The sequence below is a fragment of the Convolutriloba macropyga genome, chromosome 12 (assembly GCF_964194025.1).
Source record: "Convolutriloba macropyga chromosome 12, txConMacr16.3, whole genome shotgun sequence".
In the NCBI taxonomy this organism is placed as follows: Eukaryota; Metazoa; Xenacoelomorpha; order Acoela; family Convolutidae; genus Convolutriloba; species Convolutriloba macropyga.
Window position 1 is genome coordinate 40,753,800 of NC_134479.1, and position 12,886 is coordinate 40,766,685.

The following is a 12,886-nucleotide window of genomic DNA, read 5'->3' on the forward strand; positions in this document are numbered from 1 at the left end:
AGCATTTTTCAAAATTTCCACCTATTACTATTTATTGTAATTTTCTTGTGGCCTTGGATTTGTTTTTAAACAATTTTATTTGCCTTTGAATGTTGTTCTGTTGCTTGTCTTTTCTATTATTTTAATTTTTGAAATAGTATGAAATCTTGCTGTCTAGCATATTAAAAACGAGGAAGAAAAGTTTGTTGTTTTTTGTCTTAATTGCAGTGATTAGGAATCTAATTTAGTGATTTTCTGATTCTTAAATCTGAGCATTCTTTTTGAGAAATTTAACTTAGTTTTTTTTTTTAGTTATTTTTATCTTCCGTTTGCTTTCGCGATCTTTATGAGATTAGAATCACGAATTGTTTGAGGGCAATTGATAGCCCTGTCAGATTAATCAGCCTATCGGTATCCTGACAATCTTATTTATTTCGGACTTTCTTAATGTTACCAAACGTTTTCAATAATATAAAATTTTGCTGAATTTTGTTTCTCTTGGTGACAGTGGTTCAAATTTCACCAATTTTTAGACCAAAACCGAGGAGGTAATGAGTTGAGGGTTTAATACAAAAGGTAATAGCCTCAGCTGCAATTACGGTTTTTTGTGAAGATTTGACGCTTCGAGTCACTTCCGGAATTCTTCCGGCTATGTTTTATTTCATTGTCGCGATTTTTCTTACGACCATATGACGTCACAACCACTTCAAATTGCTTTTTGTTCATTTGTTCATGCAATTTCAACTGTAGTTGGTGCGTGACGTCGTTTTTCGCTCTTATTGGAGCGAGTTTTTTTTTGTTCATTCTCGTGATTAAAATTTTGGTCACACTTGACTTACCTCTCTCAAAAATGACTTCCTGTCTTTGAAATTGACTTTTATTTACTTTAATTCAAAGAGATAAGGTCAAATGGGTGTGTGTCACTCTAAATGAAGGTTATCTGAGAGCAGCTAATAGAGGCAGCAAAAGCTTAAAGCGAATTAGATTTTTAATCAAAATATCAGTCTTCAATGAAAAGACGATATTTTTGGTCTGTATTACTGTTTTTTTTAGACTGCTGATCTACGAAGCTATTGCGGCTATTTTATGGCAATCTGCCAGCTATGTTTTTTATTTCAATTACTGGTTAACATTTTATTAATTTCCTGAAACATGAACTGGTAGATCCCAAAATACTTCTACCCCGCACCCAACAAAAGTCCGCCCCATCCGTCCACCGTTATTATTTTTCGAAAAGTGAGAGAAGTTAGTGCAGCTGCAAAGTTGTAAGCTGAACGCAGATATATTGTGTTCCTGAATTTTACAATTCAAAGAGTTTGAATTGCATTAGGGCGCCGTCTTTTTAAGATCTGCTCCCTTATTTTCATGATGTTCGATATCAAATTGAAGTGTTGATTTGGGTAATGCCGAAGCAGGAAATGGAAAAGGGAGTGGTTTTGCGGCGTAAATTTTTTTAATAGACGCGAAACGCTAGCGGCTATTATTGGGGTTATCGTGGTTTTTTACGACTCGAAGAGGAGTATTGGTTTTCTTAAGGTTTTTTTTTAACCAGAAGTGCAATTTTTTCAAGCGGCGTTTGGACCTAATAGTGAAAGTGAGTAAAGTTGCCTTATGAACTAACTTTTTCTGACCGAGAGAAGTTTTTTGTTAATGCGCTGCGTTGAGTGAATGAATTTTTGACTTTTTTGAGAGATTGCTCATATAGATGACAGTTTTTATCCGTGTTTTCGTCCATTTGGTCCAAATTTTTTTTAAGTGACTTGGTTTTTTGTAGAAGCAAATATTGATCGATGCCGCATGAATATGCAACCATCTGAAATCGATACCACAATGTTTATGAGACCCTAATAATGCGTTTCAAGTGCAAAATTGGCACATATTTCTCTTTTTTTGTCAAATTTTTTTTGGCTTTTTTTCATTAATTTTCTTTTTTTTAGATCTTTAAGCGGTCTTTGTTTAATAGCCGCCCTCATCTTCTCAGCCGGCTATTATTGCGCTCCTATTTTTTTTACTTCGTCGAATAAAAAAATGTTTCGCTTTACCTCATTTTGCCGCCTTTTCAACATTTTGCGTGAAATCTTTTTGACTTCTCTAGGCTAGTTTCTCTCTTCTCTCATTCTGCTAAAAGTGATTTTGAACATCAGTTGCTCAGCAAAGCAATTCAAAATGAACAGAGTCAGTATAAAAATTGAAGTCAGAAATAGAAACGGGATAAACCCATAAAGCCCAATTTTAGATGCCCGCTATTTGAACGTCGGTCCTATAAGTATTATTTACCTCTCTCTAATGCTTATTGTTATTGATAGTAGCCCCTGTAGCCTCTCTCTAAAAAACAGAAGTATGTTCAACTACGAAATGCCATCAAAATAAATCGGACTTAAAAAAATGTTTTTGTACAAAAATCTTTTTTTTTCAATATCTTCTGTTATTTCAATCCCAATCATGCTTATTGGAATCAACGGCGGCTATTTTCCGGCAATCTGCCGGGTATGTTAACAAATTAGTAAATATGTCAACGTGTTTTTGTTAATTCGTGAATTAGATGCCTCTTTTTGACGTGAGGTGTTTGTGTTTTATGAAGCTGTTTTCTAGGTTTATATTTGAGTTAGATTAGCATAAAAAGTCATTTGGTGCGCCTCGGTGTTTGGTTTTGTCATGTTGATAATTGATTTGGTTTTGCAGATAAATCTTTGAAATTCAATGAATTATTGCACCATATTTTGAATGTTTTCGTTAAGTTGCTTTGTTGAGACTTCTTTTTGAGACAGGAAGATGGCTGTAAGTTTTTTTCAACGTCAATTGCTTAGTAACAAAAAATCCATCTTTTTATCTAAGTTTTTCACTTTAATTTTCGATTAGATTCCGGTTTTCTTTTAAATTTGAGTTTTCATTTTAGTTTCCGATTTTTTTAAAATTGATTTTCAGAACTTGCGAATTAGTTTGTTTTTGTCTTTTTCACAATGCATGTATTTTCCACGTTCTAGCATGTTTCTTTCTAACCTTGTCCTAGTTTTATTCGCCCTGCCTTTAAATTTAAAATTATCGATTTGAACTAATAATTTTGTCTTTTTCCTTTGAGTTTTAGTATAATAGGGCACTGAGATTTTGCTAGCTTCGCTTTTCAAATTGGTGAACGAGTCTCTTTCTGCAAATATTCTTAGGGCTTGGTTTCAGTAATATACGATTTTTTTGCGTTCGAATATTGTTTTGTCTCATTAGTCTTTCATGATTAATTTTGATTTGATTTCCTTCGGCCATTGTTTAGTTTAATCGCGTTCATTGTGATTTAGAGCGACAACTAATGTGCAAAGTTTATTTTTATACCATTTGATTTCTGCTTTTATATTGTGAAATATTCTTTCCATTTAGAGAACTTTTACGGAAAATGATTAATTTTGTAACAATGTGTGGCCATTTCTTGCAGTATTCAAAATTTTCTTCAAAAGTAGAAAGTTTTGGGAAGCTAACATGGCTTGACTTTTGAAGCTCGCGCAGTTTGATGTTTTCAATTGTGTACAAAAATTTAGGCTTGTTTTATATATAGGAGTAATGTAGTTTTTTGTTCAGTTGTTTTTGGGTTTTTTATTTTTTTCAATCCAATTTTTTTGGATTTAGTAGTCACTTTTGTGTGTATCAGTTTATTTAAATGGTAGTTATTTCACGAAGACGACTCTGCGAGCTCTTTCCGGATTTCTTCGGCAGTTAAAATTTGTGTGCGTGACGTCATTTGTTCTGCTTTTAGGTCAATTGCGTGACTTACCTGACTCAAAAAAACAAATTCTGAACTCATTATATATTGAAAATTTATGAACATTTGCTAGTTAAGGATCAATAGTGTGCATCTATGTAGTGCCAAACGTATATGCCCTAACTCTGGAGTATTAGAGTCTTGAGTTTTTAATTAACTTTGAAAAAGCTGTATTAGGGTTTTTAGAGGGCTGGTGGTTGATCTGTTTATCTTATATCTCATTTGTTTCAATTCAATGGAAGGCCACAAGCATCTATTGCGGCTATTTTCCGGTATTCTGCCGGCTATGTTTCTAATTTTAATACAGTGTGAGAAACGGTGTATGAAAAAAATTTAGCTTTCTCGTTAGTGGTTTTCTGTTCTCATCAGGCAATTTGACTTCGCAATTTTTATTTTCCATTTTGTTATCGGATTTTTCGAAACCCATTTATTGGCCATTGAAGGTCTAGTTTTTTAATGAAAATTGTTTTAAACGTACGTAATGACTTGTCTCACTCAATTAAATGACTTATTGCAATCTAAATTTTTATTTGAATTAATGTTAGGTCAAAGGAACTTGTATTTGTAATAAAGTTCCCTAATCAAAGTGTTCTACGGAGTGAGTTTCTTGAGCGGCCTCGAAAACTTTTTCAACTTATATCTGTATCTTTTCCTATCTGTATTATACGGCGCGTAAGTCTATTTCGAAGCTAATCAGGTAATCTGCCGGCTACGTGAAGAATTAAGCTTTTTTAAATAAAAAAATGAGCAATTACCAACGTGTTTTTATGCAAATTTTTTGCTTGACTTTTTTGCACTTTTGATCTAGAACATTCTTCGCTCTCAAGTGACTTCATCATGCTTGACTTCCTAATTTTTGAGTGATTTGCATGATGAGTTTTGCATGAGGAGTTATTTAAATGTTAGGTTATACCTGTCTTTTTGAAGCATTTTTTCTCTTGGCTGTCTTTGAACAGCTTTATGAGTTTGAATTTTTTGAGCGGTTGTAACATATTTAAATTGTGGATTTTAACGAGCAATTAGCGTTACTATTATTATAGCCGAAAAGATTGCTGTCAAGTTGTTTTTGTAGGCTTAGCGTTTGATGTCAGGTTTTCTTGGCGAGATGAATTTCTTTATTGCGTTATTGAAAAAGTTTCTTAGCAGTTGCGCACGTGCTTCTCTATTATTAGTGAATTCGAAATTTCTGCAAGCTTTCTACGTTGAAAATTTTTTTCAAGTGACAAAAAATTTACGATGGTTTTTCGAATGGATGAGACATGATATGAGATGATCAACAAAGACTCCGCGATCGTCTTTTGCAGTTTTTCTTTTCAGCTAATTTGGTTTGTATTTAACTTTTCTTAATTTATTTTTGGGTTTAAATCGACGATTAACAAAAATTTGAGTTGTGAAACTTTTGATATTGACACTTTGAGTGGGTGGAAATTCAGAAGGAGGGAAAACAGACACAGATGATCAATTTCAGCTAAAGCATTGGGCAAGATGCATCCGGGATAAACCCTCTATGATCACACACGTGACGGGCCCTCAAACGTGAAGTATCTAAAGTATAGTCCTACGCGTGCACCTCTGACATTGCGTGTTTGAGTTTTCTGGTTTCGTGGGCTTTTGTGGTTGAATTCGAGGAACTGTCTATTGTCTTGACTTGTTCCCAAATATTCTCTAAGTACAAGGTGGCGTGGACCACTGATAACTGCCTTGGAAAATCAACGTGGATGCTGGAGGATCAAGTAAACTGGAAAATTTCTAAAGTTGTTCACCGGCCTGCTTTCGAGCTCTTTCTTAAAATAGCGAGTCGATCAGTTTACAGTTTTTTGATTGAGGTTCTCTAAGTGCTGTGAAAACCTCGGAAAAATATAGCTTAACGCGAGTGGCCGCTTTTCTTACGAAAGTTAACGAAAATTCACGATAGAGCAGCTTTATTGTCAAATTGGATCGAAACCCCATCTTATTTTACTGCTCATGCGACTTCCATTGCCTTTTTTTGCAGTCATTCGGGCTGCAAACCATTTAGGATCCGTTTTGTTCGAAAAGTTATCGTCTGTTCGAAGTGTTAATGTAAAAGTTAAGAAGCTGAAGCGTGAAATGTTAAAGTTAAATTTTAATGTAAGTTAGCGTGAAATGTAAAAAAGCTATATGCTCAAATGGGTTTTTTTTGTTCAGACAGTTTTGGCCGATCGATATATTCATCGTAGAATATGGAATTAACAAGATTTTTTGCTTTTCGTATTTTACAGGGAGTTATCGAGGTTTAAACTTCTGAGAAAAGTAGAGCGAATTCCGTCGTTCAGATTTTCCGGAATTTTTGACTAAAATTTCGTCATTTTTGCTAAAATTTGTTTAAAAAAGTGTTGTTCAACTTTTTAAAGATAAAAAAATTATTTTCGACTACTTTTATTTATTTATTTTGTCAAAAATTTGGGCTAAATGTTTCAAAATTCAGACTTCATCAAAAACAGAACGAATTAAGCTTCCTTAGTCCACTTTGATGAAGTTTACCGGAAGTGAACACCCAAACACCCCTAACACAGTGTTTGTAGACTCAAAAGGGGGCTTTTTATTATTCAACTTCCGTTGAGAGTGCTCTGCAATTAAAATTTTGCCGTTGTTTGCTAACTTTAGTCGTTGATTATCGAAAACGGAACATTTATTTTTGATTTTTTAGCTGACAAATTGTTTATATCTATAACAATCGAAAAATAAGTGTTCCTTATAAACGAAAAGCATTAGCAGGGCTAGTTTTAGACAAATCGTGGACTGCTACAATACAAAAATAATTCGTATTATAATCAGTCGGTCTTTTTTTAAATAAATTTATTCGATCTTTGTATTAGTCGATATTAATTAAAGAAGAGAACATTTCAAATCGAAACTCAGTAGTGAGATGTCCAATTGGCTTCATATGCAGCTCCAAATTAAGGCATCTAGTTTTATGCTAGAAAGCTTATTGGCGTTTTGACTTTTAAAAATATTTAATTTTTAAATAAATAATGGCTTATTGAACTTTGACTCAATTTGTAGCTTAGAGTCAGCAAAGAAGGAATGCTGCATCTTTCCACTTGTTTAAAATTTAATCTCTATTGTTGCTTTACGCCTTAATTTATGGTTTTTGGCGTTGACACTACTAGATTTCAATTTTTTAATTTAAGGTATTTGCCCATTTTTCACGTTTTTTTCTTCTCGTTTTGTCACATCACATTTTTGACAGTTCACATCTTTACATTTCTGGCGTTCAAACTAAGGCACAATTGAGCAAAAAAATTCTTGAAAGGGAAAGGCATGGATTATGGCCTTAACGGCTTCGACACTAATTTCTCGAAGAATTTTACTGAATTGTTTAATTGTCTTTAACTGTCGTTTATACTTTGTCTTTTTAGTCGTATGAAATTTCCTGTATAATCACACGATTCATAGGCTTTTCACGGAAAAGTAGATGAGCCGATGTTCTGATATTAGTAGATAGCTGTTGGCTTTCTCGACTATGAAAACAATTGTTTTCCAAAAAAAAATATTTAATTTCGCAGTTTTGTTCCTTTTGTCTATTTGTTACTTAGTCTCGTTAACTATAGGCCAAATATGACACTATTGGTATCAAGGGAAGGTGTCAAAGAGGATTGGTGTCACAAAATCTAATGTTTTTAAAGAATTCGTTATGACTTTACTGGCTTCGACATTGGATTTTCGCAAAAAAATAAATTCGGTTTTTGTCATTTTTGACGTTCTTTTTATAGGCGTAAGACATATTGTGGATAATTGCAGGTCTCAAGGGCTTCCCTTAGACGGATAACTGAACCTATTTATTGATCCTATTCTGTAATTAATGGCTTTCATGACTTCGGAAACAAGTTTTTTCGAAAAAACAACAGGACTACTTAATTTTGCCTTTTTTTCTTTTTGTCTACTTTTTGCCTAGATCGATTAATGACAGGTCACATAATACATTAACAGTGTTCGAGGAAGGTGCAATTGAAGATTTTTTGAGGGCCAAAATATGGCTTTACGGCTTCGAAAGTGCTTTCTGGCCAGTTTCAATTGATTTTTTGTTTGTTGTCTATTTGTTGTTTTTTTATCCGCATAAAAAATTGAATACTGACAGGTCTTAACGCCCCTCTATAGACGCATTGGTAACCGTATACCTATGGGATATTTTAGTTGATTTCTAATGGTTTTCGTTAGTTTGAAATTAATTGTTTTTGAAAAAAATTAGGCGAATTTTTCAACTCAACTGTGTTTGTTCTTTGTTGTCTAACTGTTACCAAGCCTTATTATGGAAAGGTCCCATATCTTGCGAATTACAAGGGTTTTTGTTTAATTTCAGTTTGTCTGACGCTATTTGACTTTGTTATTAAGTTTTGTTTTTTAAAAGGGACATAAATTGTTGATGTAATCAATGTTTGTTATGGTTGATTGATTTTGCTGTTCATCTGGACTGGATTTCTTAATATTGGCATATCTCATCAATCTAATGCATCATTTTTTACTCCAATAATTTTTTGCTTTGGAGACTATCTTTTCGTTCATACACCAATTTTTTTAAATAATTGATTTTTTGGTTTTTTCTATCTGTTCCTCATTTGGTAGACAATTATGCCAAAATTGCGGATGAGCGGGGTCGGAACCTTATGTGCAATCGCGCATTATCGAGCCTCCTTGTTAGATTTTTAAATGAGACCTCAGTTTAGTTTAGATTTTTCTGACCTCAAATCCGTACAGAAAGTGCTGTTTGTGGATATCAGGGTCTGTTTGTGGTTTAATCAGGTACGCTTGGGTCGTGGTCGCAGATTGCACATTTTTATGCGCTTTTTGCCACCAATATTTTCTCCAGATTTCCCCCACTTTTTAGTTGTCTTTCAGAAGAGTGAGGTTGTTTGCAGAATTTAGTAAAAATGGGAACAGATAGGTGTTTGAGTTCCTTTGATATTTGCGTCTGATGTCAACTGAAGCATTTCGAGAAAATTGGGAATTGTCGTCTGTCATTAAACTCATCTATTTATTTGAACGTCCACCTGGAGGCTGGAAAGAACAAACGTGCCTGTAGATCACATTTAATTTTAGATTTTCTGGTATGTGTTAAAAAATGGACGAATCTCAAATTACGTCAATTCACAATCTGCCGGATGATATAATTCGAACAGTATGCCAGTTACTGATTGATTCAAGATGCAGTTCTGTCAATTATTCAAACGAGCGGGAGAGTACTGCTACACAGTTTTCGCTGTCGAATGCTTGTAAAGACGTTTGCAGCTTAAAATTAACATGTTCGCACTTCCTAAATTTAATCGACCAACTTTGTCTGAAAATGCCTGTTCTTGTCGGGGGATCATCTGCAAAGTTTGAGTCGGAGAAGAAGCTATGTAAGCATATAATGGACAAAGGTTTGTTCTGGAAAATTAATAAGTTCGGTATTGAAGTTAGTCCTTCCTATTCTCAGTCGGATGTTAGCACCTTTATCGGTCAAATTCGATGGATAATCGACAATCGAATTAAGTTACTGCATTATTCGTTTGTGCCTACGATGCAGAGACGTTTCTCGCCAACAATGCCGAATTATCAAAATAGATTTTACTCTGTTGTTTCTGACTATTGCAATGATGACACGCGAATTATCGTTTACACTCATGTTGTCACTGGAACCGAATTAAATCAAATTGGAGTACCTAGAATTGATACATGTTCTTATATTGAATTACAAATGGATGCTATTCCGTTTATTCAAAACATGGAAATCTCGAAGCTTTCTCTGATTACTTTGGACCATTTCAGCATGGGCGATTTGGATAATTTTCATGGTAGTTCGAAAAATCGGTCAAACGCTATGCGGAGTGTAACATATTTGTCGTTTGAATTTTCAGATTTTAGTGACAACTACGGAGAAAATTTTTTCATCAATCATTTCCCCTGCCTTGAAGTTCTGGATCTGAGTGGTTCTCTGAATGACAAAACGGACAGAATAATTTTGCCAGAGAGTTGCGAAGCTGTCAACATTCGATATGAAAACTTGCAAAGCATCTCTCAATGTCCAAATATCAAGTACTTAGCACTAGACGGGGATTTGGACGTTGACGAGTTCTACTTTACGACTGAAATATTGGAGTCATTGAAATTTTCGCTACATGCGTTGAACTTCAACCTACTGAAACGCGAAGACGAAGATTGCGGTGAAATTGCGGTCGAGTTGCAAAGACTATTGCAGCATCAAGCCAATTTGAAAGTTTTAAGTGTGAGCCTATTCGATGGTCAACCGCGGTATATTGAGGTCATTTTCGACGATTGCAAGAATGATCTCGTGAAATTTATAAAAGCGGAGCGTGGAGATATGGAATTGTTCATTTTTGGGGATAAATTGACTGCTGTCAACAAAAATTTGAGTCGTGAAACTGTTGGTGTTATTGATGCTTTTGACTCCGAGTATGAATGGAGCTTTCGAAGGCGAGAAAATAGAAGCCCAGTTAGTCTAGATCCAGCTGACGCTGATTTAACGTTGCCCTCAAATTAGTGTAGAATAATTTGAATATCAAAATAGATCTTAAAATCAAACTGATTATTATCTTTAGTTTGTTTTTGACTTATTAAGAAAGTTGGAATGTATTTTTAAAATTTTTTTTTGATATTTATGTTTGATTTTCTGTTATTTGTGTCTGCCTCCCGTCCCGTTTCTAATGACGATTCAAGGTTTCGACTCTGGGGTTATCAAACTGAAATTAAACCTACAAAGCATTCTTTTTATAGGGAGAGTTGATGGGATGTTTTTTGTTCAGTCAGTTTTGGCCGATCGATATATTCATCGTAGAGAATAGAGACTGGCATCAATAGAGAGCCAGTCCAGCGTAGAATATGGAATTAACCAAATTTTCTAATTCTGCTAAAATTCGGCAAATTTGTTCAAAACAATGTTATTGGTTTTAATCTTGAGGACAGAGGAAGCTTGCAAATTGGTTCTATCCTAGTCTTTTGGTTAAAATGTTTGCTAAAATTTTTCAGTTTTTTTTTAAAATCAAAAAGGGCTTCAAATACACTTTGTTTATATATGCCGAAAGTGGAGATCTAGCATCTGCTATTATAATTTATTAAAAAGGCTATTCGTACTTTGGCTTCCTATAGGAGTCTTCTGGATTTAAAATTTTGCAGGTTTTTCGAAAAATTACCTCGATAATTATACAAAATACCTTTTCGGTTGATTGAAATATTTCATTTGCTAATTGATCTAATTTAAGACATTTGGAATAATAAATTGTTCTTTTAGGTTGATTACTGACTGGAATGATTTCAAATCAGGGCCCAATTTGTGACAGATCCTATTTACAATACCACGGGGCCAAAATATTGTTTTCAGAGAAAAGTTCATTGTGTTCATGGCTTTGACTACTTTTTCGTAAACTGTAATTGATTTCTTTTGTTTTGCCTTCATTTGTCAATCTTTTTGCAGCCGCATAACTTTGTCTTATTAATCAAAGATGAAATAGGTTTTAAGAGCTTTATGTTGGTTATCTAATGCCTCGTATGACTCTGAAGATATTGGTTTTTGAAAAAATGTTGGTTGAATTTTGAGGTTGGCAATATTTTACCCTACTTCTCTCCACATGCAGCTTAGTCTCAAAACATACGGGGGAACATTTTACCAAGTGAAGTAGAAAACACTCTTTATAGTGGTTTAATGTTAAACCCTTGGTTTTCTTGGCTTTACTACGAAATTTCATGAAGGTTTTGTTGTTTTTGCATAATTGCCTGTGAGGTTATTTGTTCCCTTTTCAAATTATCACATTAAGGACAGCTCCAATTGGCATTGAAGGAAGGCGCAAAAGAACTTTTTGAAAAATTGCAGTGAATAGTTATAGTTTTGACGGCTGTAAAACCGTTCTCTAGCGAAACTGATTGGACTTTTTGTTTTTGCCTCTAATTGTCGTTCTTTTTGTTGTCGTACGGCGTATTCTTGACACTCAAATGGTCATTATTGCCTTAATGATTGTTTACATGAGTCTACTTACTGCTTTCAGTCTATAGCTAACGGTTTTAATGGCTTCAGTTAATTTTTTTTCTTTAGAAAATATTTTGAACTTCCATTTTTTGTTCTCATTGTCGCCAGCACGTAATTTAGCCTCATTTTTGTTAGGGCTCGTCAAATTTCTGCTGCTCCAAATAATATTTTTTGTTGATTATGTTTTGACTGATGTCTTTAAGGCTTAGAAATGTGTTCTTAGAAGACTTTCGCAAGTTTTGGATGCTGGTGAAAATTTGTTGTTTTTGTCTTTTTCACAACGACCCTTACAAAGAAGATCTATGTAAAATCAAAGGAGACCCAAGCTGAGAATTCAAACTCTTTTTTGTCATTTCGGAATTTTTAATGGTTTTCAAAATCGTTGTCATAATGCCTTCAACACTGTATTTGATTAATATTGAATTGTGTTTAATAGCCGCACAGCGATAGCTGGGGCTATTATTGGCCTTCTCTTGGTTTTTTTTTATTTCGTCGTCATGATTTTTGTTACGACCATATGACGTCACAGCCACTTTTTGTTCATTCGTTCATGCAATTTCAACTGAATTGCATGCGTGACGTCATTTTTCGCTCTTAGTGGAGCGAGCTTTTTTGTTCATTCGCGTGATAAAGTTTTTGGTCACACGTGACTTACCTGACTCTCAAAAATGACTTCCTCAATTTGAAATTGACTTTTATTTACTTTAATTCAAAGAGATAAGGTCAAATGGGTGTGTGTCACTCTAAATGAAGGTTATTTGAGATCAGCTAATAGAGGCAGCAATAACTTTACAGATTTTGTAATCAAAATATAACAGATCAGCCTTCAATGAAAAGACGATTTTTTTGGTCTGTCTTTTTTACTGTTTTTTTTAGACTGCCGATCTACGAATCAATTGCGGCTATTTTCTGGCAATCTGCCAGCAGTGTCTTATTTGTTGTTTTTTTTTGTTATCTTGTGATTCAATCTCCTAATAACAAGCACAAATGGCTTCTTGATCTGTTGCATTTAATGGATGTTTCAGCTGTGTAACTTTCATTTTTTCTGTAATTTTTGTTTCTTGGGCTCTGTAACGTCAGATCTCAACCTTTTTCCAGTGACATCGTGTTTCCAGTTTTTCACTCCATATAATAATTTTTTTCAACTAATCGTTTTATTGCTTTTGTACTACGCATTTTCA

General features: G+C 34.1%; 1 protein-coding gene across 1 annotated transcript in view; it reads right to left on the minus strand.

Moving 5' to 3' along the window:
• LOC142350815 (acetyl-CoA acetyltransferase B, mitochondrial-like) overlaps positions 1-12,886 on the minus strand; it is a 406,383-nt gene that overhangs the window by 280,914 nt on the left and 112,583 nt on the right. The gene's annotated exons all lie outside the window — the stretch shown is intronic.